This window comes from Passer montanus, unplaced genomic scaffold (assembly GCF_014805655.1).
Source record: "Passer montanus isolate IOZ18808 unplaced genomic scaffold, ASM1480565v1 scaffold140, whole genome shotgun sequence".
Classification (NCBI taxonomy): domain Eukaryota; kingdom Metazoa; phylum Chordata; class Aves; order Passeriformes; family Passeridae; genus Passer; species Passer montanus.
In genome coordinates this window covers 721,097-730,992 of record NW_024360942.1, presented here as the reverse complement: position 1 = coordinate 730,992, position 9,896 = coordinate 721,097, and the positions used below count along the sequence as shown (strand labels likewise).

The window sequence follows — 9,896 nt, the reverse complement described above, 5'->3', positions numbered from 1 at the left end:
GCAGAAAGAGCCCAGCCCCAGCTGAGCACAGGCACCTTCCAGGAGCTGTGCAGAGTGATGAGGTCACTCCTGAGTCTCCTTTTCTCCAGGCTGAGCACCCCCAGCTCCCTCAGCTGCTCCTCACAGGGTTGGTGTTCCAAAAATCTTGTCTTCCAGCCAGCCCAAGCCAAGGGCTCAGCTAAGCAGCACCAGCAGCACAAATCCTGCCCGTGATGTCCAGGCCCCCTTCATTATCAGAACCTGTGGTCTGGGGGCAGCTCCACCATCCCTGCCCTCCCTGGATCTTGTTTGTTTAAGCTGGAGGCCAACAGGGCATGTTGATTTGAGCACCCCCAGCTCCCTCAGCTGTTCCTCACAGGGTTGGTGTTCCAAAAAGCCTTTTTTCCAACCAGCCCAAGCCAAGGGCTCAGCTAAGCAGCACCAGCAGCACAAATCCTGCCCGTGATGTCCAGGCCCCCTTCATTATCAGAACCTGTGGTCTGGGGGCAGCTCCACCATCCCTGCCCTCCCTGGCTCTTGTTTGTTTAAGCTGGAGTCCAACAGTGCATATTGATTTATTTATTGCTGTATTTTTAAGGGTTATGGTCAGGTGGATCCATGTAGCTGTTCTCAGTTGTTCCTGGCTGATAAAGCTGCAGAAAAGCCAGGATTTATTCATCCTGTTAGGAAAACAGCTGTAGCTGTGAAATGAATTATTCCTGGTGCAGACCAAGAATCCCAAGGCATTGTTTTTTTCCCTGTGAATTCTTCCCTGCCTCCTCCCACTGCCCAGAGCCATTCCCCACTCACCCAGGGAGGGGAGGGCTTGGCTGATGAGCAAACCAAGGAATTTGCAATTGGTGCAGCTCCTGCCAGAAGGTCGGGCTGCAGCTGGAGCAGCAGCAGGGCCGGGGGACAGAGCAGTGCTGGGGACACTGCAGCTGTAACACAGCTGGAGCAGAGCAGGACAGCGGGGCCAAGGCACCTCGGGAGCCCCGAGCTGGCCCCTGGCCCAGGCACCTCCAGCTCTGGCTGTGTTGGCTGCTCTCCTGCAGCCTGAGCCTTCCCTTGCAGCTCCTCAGCCTTCCCACCTCTCCCCCGCTCTGCCACCTCTCTGCAGCCCCTCCAAGGTGGCTCCATTCTCACTCAGATGGTGAATTTATCTTGAAAAAAAATTTTTAAAAATATATTATAATTATATATATAATCTATTACTATAATATATTTAAATAAATACTAAATATTTCTAATATAATATAATATAATATAATATATAGACAAACCAGCAATATAACATAATATAATTAATACAGACAGAACAGCAGCCTGGAAGTTGGTGAGATCTGTACAATTCAGATTCCTGACCCTCAGACTCCAGCCTGCCCTGGTCCCCAGCCAGGCCGGGCTGTGCTGACAGGGGGAATGCAATTCCCAGTGAAGCACGGAGAGCTCGGGGGCACAGCCCAAAGGTTAACCCGAGGGGCAGAGTCACCAGATCTATTTCTGGCCATTCCCTGAGGCAGCAGATGGCCTGGGGTGAGCTGCTTTTTATGGCTGCCCGGTCCTTGTCCATCACGGCGAGGTTGCACCACTCCCGAGGTAAACCCTGCGCTGTTTGCTGATCCCCGCTGGTGCTGGGGAGCGGAGATGGGCACAGGTGCCCCTCGGGCACCCCTGGCCGGGCAGGAGAGGGGCTGAGAGCTCAGAGCTGCTATCGATTGCTGATAACGCAGCACAGCCCTGATCAAACCAGCAGGGAGCTGTGAGCCTGGAATGGCAAACGCACCCGAGCGGCCCCTGGTCACACAGCGCCTTGGCTGGCTCTGTGCTGCCAGGATTAACCCCTGAGCAGCCACAGGGCTCCTTGGCTGGCTCTGTGCTGCCAGGATTAACCCCTGAGCAGCCACAGGGCTCCTTGGCTGGCTCTGTGCTGCCAGGATTAACCCCTCTGGAGCCACAGGGCTCCTTGGCTGGCTCTGTGCAGGGTTAACCCCTGAGCAGCCACAGGGCTCCTTGGCTGGCTCTGTGCTGCCAGGATTAATCCCTGTGGATTAACCCTTGAGCAGCCACAGGGCTCCTTGGCTGGCTCTGTGCTGGATTAACCCTTGAGCAGCCACAGGGCTCCTTGGCTCTGTGCTGCCAGGATTAACCCCTGAGCAGCCACAGGGCTCCTTGGCTGGCTCTGTGCTGCCAGGATTAACCCCTGAGCAGCCACAGGGCTCCTTGGCTGCCTCTGTGCTGCCAGGATTAACCCCTGAGCAGCCACAGGGCTCCTTGGCTGGCTCTGTGCAGGATTAACCCCTGTGGTGCCACAGGGCTCCTTGGCTGGCTCTGTGCTGCCAGGATTAACCCCTGTGGTGCCACAGGGCTCCTTGGCTGGCTCGGTGCACCATGCACCAATAATCCAGCCTAACGCTGAAAACAGCTCCAAAAAGGCAAAATCAAAGGGTAGATTGAGATGAAATACAGGGAGGAAATTGTTTCTTGTGAGAACAGTGAGGCCCTGGCACGGGTTTCCCAGAGGAATTGTGGATTCCTCATGCCTGGAAGGGTCCAAGGCCAGGTTGGAGCCACCTGCACCTGTGAAGGTGTCCCTGCCCATGGCATGGAAGGAGCTGGTCCTTAAGGTTTGCCAGGATTAACCCCTGTGCTGCCACAGGGCTCCTTGGCTGGCTCTGTGCTTGCCAGGATTAACCCCTGAGCAGCCACAGGGCTCCTTGGCTGGCTCTGTGTTTCCAGGATTAACCCCTGAGCAGCCACAGGGCTCCTTGGCTGGCTCTGTGCTGCCAGGATTAACCCCTGTGGTGCCACAGGGCTCCTTGGCTGGCTCTGTGTTTCCAGGATTAACCCCTGTGCAGCCACAGGGCTCTTGTTTTCTGAGGACCAGGAGCAGGGTGGCCCCAGCAGCTCCAGGAAAGGGAAAGAACCAACGCCAGGAGAGGCTGGGGGTGAGCCAGTGGAGGGAAACTGCAGAGAAACCCCTGGGAGGGAATTACAGCCCTGGAGGGACAGTGGGACCCTGGGGGCATTGGGAAGAGTGTGGCCAGCAGGGCAGGAGTGATCCTGCCCTTGGTCCCAGTGAGGCACACCTGGAGCAGTGGCCAGTCCTGGCTCCATGGTTCAAGAAAGACAAGGAGCTGCTGGAGAGGGTCCAGTGAAAGATGATGAGGAGTCTGGAGCATCTCTGTGATGAGGAGAGATTGTGGGAGCTGGGTCTGGTTAGTCCAGAGAAGAGAGGGTTGAGAGAGGATTCACAGAATTCACAGAATCACAGAATCACTGGGGTGGAAGAGACCTTCAGGATCATCGAGTCCAACCCAGCCCCAACCCCTCAACTCAACCCTGGCACCCAGTGCCACATCCAGGCTTTGTTAAACACCCCCAGGGATGGTGACTGCACCCCCTCCCCGGGCAGCCATTCCAGAACTTTATCACCCTTGCTGGAAAAAACTTTTTCCTGATATCCAACCTGAATTTCCCTTGGTGCAGCTTGAGAGGATCCCATAAATTCTATATAAATATATAAATATCTCCAAGAGGGATCCAGGTGGCCAGTGACAGTAATGGGCCCAAACTGAAACACAAGACAAACCCCTCAACATGAAGAAAAACTTCTTTACATTGAGGGTGACCGAGCTGCCCAGGGGGGATTTGGAGTCTCCTTCTCTGGAGACATCCCAAACCCACCTGGATATGCTCCTGTGTCACCTCCAGGTCATTTGGGGTATTGTGGTGTTTATGGGATATGGTTTTGTCTCCAGAAAGTAATGTTAACACAAATGAAAATGTGTAGAAAAAGTAGACTGAATAAGGAGTGCAACAGGGAGGAGGTAAGATAGGAAACAGAGTTTATTGTATAGACCTAGAGTAGCAGTTATCTCTGTCTCTTGCTATCTGTATTATTTTCTTCTCCTGCTTTGGTGAAAAAATGCTGCAAAATAATAGAATATCTCATTAAATCCTATGTCATGTATTTTTATTCCCTCATGCAATGCAAAACTTAAACTATGACAATAGAGTGGAATATTTAATTATCTCCATGTACCTAAATAAGACACTACAGAAACGAATTTCTTTTCTCATTACTTTATATGGGTTTGAATCTGAATTTATTATATAAAAAGCACTTAATTAAAAGTCTTTCTTTCCCAGGTGAGCCAGCCTTGGCTGGATTGTCACTCCTTGTGACACGAGATCAGGAGAGAGGAGGTGGCTGCAGGTTCAGCAGCCTCGAGCTCTGCTGATAACACAGGCTCAACCTGGAGGGGAAGACCAAAACCTCCAACAATTTGTTCCTGCTGGGAAATCTGCAGTGAGAACACACAGAAAGCCCTCAGCTGCTGATCCTGGGTGAGTTACAGCAGTGCCTGGGCTGGCTGTGCTGGGATGTTACAGATTTTTACCTCTGTGATTAAAGTCAGTTATTCCAAAGTGTATTCACACTCCTGGAGGGTTTATAAAATGGGGAGATGTGGCACTTAGGGACATGTGGGGTCTGGCAGTGTTAGATGACCTGCTTTGGTGATTTAAGGGTCTTTTCTAACTTAAATAATTCCATGATGTTTCATGTTTCTGCCTCACCTTGACATTTGCAGGTATTTCACGTGACAAAGGCAGGGGGAGATGCCAGCAGGGACAGAGCTGTCCCTCACAAGAGAAGTGTTGGATTATGCTCTTTTCTGACTTAGAGATGGCGTAACTGAGAGGTGTTTTAAAAACTTTTATTCCATTTCCAGTCTCATGTGAGAGTGAGACAATATAAATATTATAATTCACATTATGTTATATATATATTCACGTATATATTATAATTCAGAATTTCTAATTCTATTTCTCTCTCAACAATGATTGTCTTATTCTATAACATTTCTAAGTGAACATTTCTTACCTCAAAGTTTACATACTATGTAAACCTTCTATTAAGCTTTAAAAATTCTCTACAAATTCATTTCCCACCAAGAAGAACATCAGGATAAGAGCAAAGGCCCAGGATAAATTCAGATTTATCTGGGGCTGTGGGACTCTGGATTTGTGCATGTCACACCACATCACTGAGGGCAGGAACTCTGGTGCATGGGTTTGGTAGTGAGACATGGGCTGGCTGCTGCTTCTTCACCTCAGCCACAGATTTCCTGTGCCCTACAGAACACCAGCCCAGTGAAATTTCCATTTGCAGCTTCTTTCCTTTCCTACCTCAAGCAAAGCATCATCTCTTCGTGCAGCTGTGGACACAGAGAGTGGAAATTTCTTCTTCAGCTGAGCAGAACCAGCCCTGCCTGCCCATCTGAATTACCCAACGCAGGTTACATAATTTTCACTTTTATCACCAGCCCTGGCACTGGATCTGGGAGCTATTCTGGGCTCTGATAACACTCCCAAATTCCCAGCTCCAGAGTGGCGAGTGACTCAACCCAAGCTGCTGCACCTCAGGACATTGACTTGGAAGATAACGGGGCATGGAGGGCAATAAAATATTTCAGCAATTTCCACTTGAAGCTGGACACGAGGAGAAGATGGATGTGATGAGGAAGCAGGCTGGAAACCACGTGGGCACAGGCAGGAAGGCAGACAGAAGAGTCTCTTTATACCTGAGTCATTTCCACACTTAAACTGCTCATGGTGTCTTTCCCATCAAGGACTTGCAACATCTTTTGTGGTCTGTGAAATGGTCTACAGCAAATAGGTGTGGGAAATACTGGAAAAACCCCAAAAAACCACAGCCCAAAAGCACCCAAACACAACAAAATGACACACACACTAAAATCCCCACCAAATTATGCTCTGGATTAATATCCAACTCCCAACTGTCATAAATCAGCAAAGCCGAGGATTCATCACCAGGACACAGCAGCTGATAAATGACCTTTATCTGCCTCTATGATTAAACGACTCTTCTGCAATTCTCATCAATAAAACAGGACAAAAACTATTTACCCTGGCCTGTCATGGGCATAAATTCCTTTCTAATTTTTTTTTAACTCATTAAAAACTGCACACTCATGGATTTTGAAACAACACAGGGCGGGCAAAGGCTGTTTATGCAATATGCAAAGTGTAGTGTGTGAAATACATATTTATGAAACCTGAAAAACAGTGGAGAATTAGGATTTCTTGGCTGTATAATGACTTAGTTTGTTGTTAGAGATCACCTCACTTCAGAGGACATGCCTATATCCTCTCAACAATAAACTTAAATCCAAACTTCAATGCTATTCATGCCTGCAGGTTATCCCAGTTTGGGAAAAGAATTTGCTAGAAGGCCATTTTGCTCTAAAATGAGGTGGATACAGAAATTGCATGGAGAAAAAAAGTCCAATTGCACCTCCAGAACTTCAGCAAAAATAGAATTCTGTCTTTTCTCTGGCTGCTGGAGCAATGGGCTGCTCCCCCTGCCCAAGCCAAGGGACTTTGTGGCAGTGGTGTGCCAATGCTTGCCAGCAGAACCAGGCTGTGCCCTGGCTGCCCTCCCCTCTGAAGCAATTATTATCACTGCTTTTAATGAAGGGATAGGACCACAGTCAGGCTAAAAACGATTTATTGTTCAAATAGACATCAGTCTCGGAGGCTGTGAGATTTTAGAGGAGCAAGCAGTGGGCCATAGCTCAAAATGATCACAAGTTCTTTGTTACAAGACAATATAGAACTTTCTAATCCAATGGACAGTTGCCACAAAGTTTTTATTTTTAAAATATAGGGGGGTTTTTTGTTTGTTGTTGTTTGTTTGTTCTTTTTTTTTTAAATTTTGCTTTTCTAACCTATCACCTTTACTTACTTCCACTTTTATCCCATGGGCTGCTATCCCACATACACACATGTGATTCTATTTTAACATCTAAACTCTTAATTTACTCTATACAATTACACCCCTACATTATAAACCCTTCACCACCTTATCAATACAATTCCTCACTTACTTAAAGCATATTCTTACTTACAACTATAGGAACGTGTTTATGATTTTTCTGCTTAACGTCTGTGTATTGTATTTTTACATCAATGCAAGCTTCTTGCAAGGCTGCAGATCAAATCCTCCTGTGTCTGTGGAAGTTTTCACATTTGCATTTCCCACATGAAGCTGTGTTGTAACAGAAAAAGGATGGGTGTGTGACCAGAGATGGTGACACAGAAATCAGCTGTCCCTTGGTGACACAGGCCAGGTGCCACTCCAGGAGCCAGGGGACAGCACAAGGTGACAACTTTCTGCTGATGGCTGACTGGTGGAACCCTGGCTGCTGAGAATTTCAGACTTTCTGTGCTGGCAGGCACTGTCCCCCAAGAGAACACTGTCCCCCAAGAGAACACTGCATTTGACCTGAGGCTGTGGGGAAGGCTTCCAAAATTAACCCAGAAATTAATCACTCATGGCCTGCAGTGCAGGCTACAGAAGAAGAAGGAGAAGAAGAAAGAGAAGAAGAAGAAGAAGAAGAAGAAGAAGAAGAAGAAGAAGAAGAAGAAGAAGAAGAAGAATGATTTTTCTGCTTAACGTCTGTGTATTGTATTTTTACATCAATGCAAGCTTCTTGCAAGGCTGCAGATCAAATCCTCCTGTGTCTGTGGAAGTTTTCACATTTGCATTTCCCACATGAAGCTGTGTTGTAACAGAAAAAGGATGGGTGTGTGACCAGAGATGGTGACACAGAAATCAGCTGTCCCTTGGTGACACAGGCCAGGTGCCACTCCAGGAGCCAGGGGACAGCACAAGGTGACAACTTTCTGCTGATGGCTGACTGGTGGAACCCTGGCTGCTGAGAATTTCAGACTTTCTGTGCTGGCAGGCACTGTCCCCCAAGAGAACACTGCATTTGACCTGAGGCTGTGGGGAAGGCTTCCAAAATTAACCCAGAAATTAATCACTCATGGCCTGCAGTGCAGGCTACAGAAGAAGAAGAAGGAGAAGGAGAAGGAGAAGGAGAAGGAGAAGGAGAAGGAGAAGGAGAAGGAGAAGGAGAAGGAGAAGGAGAAGGAGAAGAAGCAGCCTCCCTCCTAAAACCTCAATCTTGCTTTATATCTATTACTGTCTTCTAAAACCTTCTACTCTAAGTTTTCCCCCCTGTGATATCACACACTTCTGTTCAAACTCCACACCCACAATCTCAGCTCTATCATTCCAGTTTGGAAGCCTTCTCCACGGCCTCAGGTCAATGCAGTGTTCTCTTGGGGGTCAGTGCCTGGCAGCACAGAAAGTCTGAAATTCTCAGCAGCCAGGGCTCCAACAGCTGACTGAGCTGGAGTGAGGTGCAAGACCTCTGCACCTGCAATTCAGCCTGAAATGTTAATAATCCACTTAATCACTTGCTGTGGTTTTTAAACATGGAGTGAAACAGTTTTTTTTCTAATAATCCACTTAATCACTTGCTGTGGTTTTTAAACATAAACTCGCTGGAGTGAAACAGTTACAGACAGAGCTTTAAGAAGCTCACAGCCCCCGGGATGTTGAGCTGCCCCACGTCAACAAACCAAACCTTTTTGCTCAATATTCACATTCCAAGCTTCCAGCAGCGTGCCCAGGGCGCCAAGAAGAGCTGGCTTGTGCCAGTGGCCACAGGAGCAGTGAGTGTCCCCAGTGCTGGGGTCACACCTCAAATCCTGGGTTGTTTTGGGCCCCTCATGATTGGAAGGACATGGAGGGGCTGGAGCGTGTCCAGGGAAGGGAACGGAGCTGGGGAAGGGTCTGGAGCACCAGAGTGATGAGGAAGGTGCTCCCCAGGTGCCCCAGAGGCTTTTCCTCGCTGCCATGCAGGTGCTGGAGGTGCCATCACTGTGTGTTTGGGTTTTGTGCCCCCTTCCCACCACATCAGCCAGGCCTCCACTTGGATCCTGCCCACCAATCCCTCAGGGCTCCCGGGCACTCTGCTCCAGCACCCTGGAAATGAGAGGTGTGGAAGAGGTTTTACAGCCACTTCTGGGAGCCAGAGAGAAGTTTGATCAGAGGATCCATGTTTACCCCTGAAATCATTTTCTACCAAGGTCATTGAGAGAAACCAAGAAAGAAGGAAGGATAAATAAAAGAAACCTGCAACTGTCTATTCCAACAAGCACTTTATTTATCTCCCATGACCAATGAGTAAAGTGTAAACCTATGAGCTTTGAAGAAGGTATAAAAAGCATGCATGCTAGAATAAAAACAGGTTTGAAGCTGTGGCATTCACATTCTCTGAACATTCTCTGAATCCTCTCTCAGGTTTTTTCCTGGAGAAGTACAGAGAGAAGAGAAAGCAATTCTTATCTCTACTTGCTGCTCCTGTCGTTTTTACAAATATGGAATGTGTTAGGAAGTTTGTTTACCTGAAGTAATTTGTCAATCAGATTCTATTCAAGGTTGTTTGGATTCCTTAGCCAGTTGAGTGAAAGCTGTGTCCTGACTGTCTGGAGACAGTCACGAGTTTTCTTCACTATTCTTTGTATAATACAGTATAGTATCTCTTTAGCATAGTTATAATATAGTATTAATGTAAAATAGTATAGTTTAATAAAGCAATTCTTCAGCATTCTGAATGAATGGAGTCAGATGCCACTCATTCCCTTCCTTGGGGGCACCTGATTTCACTAGAGAAGCCTTCTGAAAATGGAATGTGTTGCTTTGTGTTGTCTCTGTCACTCCCCAGCAAACCTGTGCCTTGTGCAGAAATTCCATTTCAACCCTGCACAGGGGCTGTTCAGCCACGGAGGGTTTAATTCCACAGAAGCTGCCTGGATTCAGTCATATCGATCTGACTGCACTTGATTTCATCCAAGTTGTGGACACATCCTCCTCCTGTGAGCTCAGGAGCTGCAGCTCCCTGCAGGGAGTGGCACACAAAAAACCCACAGGCACTGTGGGTTTTTTCCATGACTTTATCCATTTTTTTTTTTGTGGAATTTCCAGGCAGCTATAGCCAAACCAAACAGATAAAGCTGCAGATAAATGCTTGGTCTTT

At 47.8% G+C, this 9,896-nt stretch overlaps 2 long non-coding RNA genes across 2 annotated transcripts; one reads left to right on the top strand and one right to left on the bottom strand.

Moving 5' to 3' along the window:
* Positions 1-535: 535 nt before the first annotated feature.
* Positions 536-1,420, bottom strand: LOC120498115. The gene is made up of 3 exons (XR_005626637.1): positions 1,295-1,420; positions 790-1,142; positions 536-659 (listed from the first exon to the last, which is right to left on the bottom strand). It is a non-coding gene; the product is annotated as an uncharacterized LOC120498115 (long non-coding RNA).
* A 62-nt stretch (positions 1,421-1,482) lies between these two features.
* Positions 1,483-7,364, top strand: LOC120498116. Its single transcript, XR_005626638.1, has 3 exons — positions 1,483-1,578; positions 4,132-4,329; positions 5,156-7,364. It is a non-coding gene; the product is annotated as an uncharacterized LOC120498116 (long non-coding RNA).
* The last annotated feature ends 2,532 nt before the right edge of the window (positions 7,365-9,896 follow it).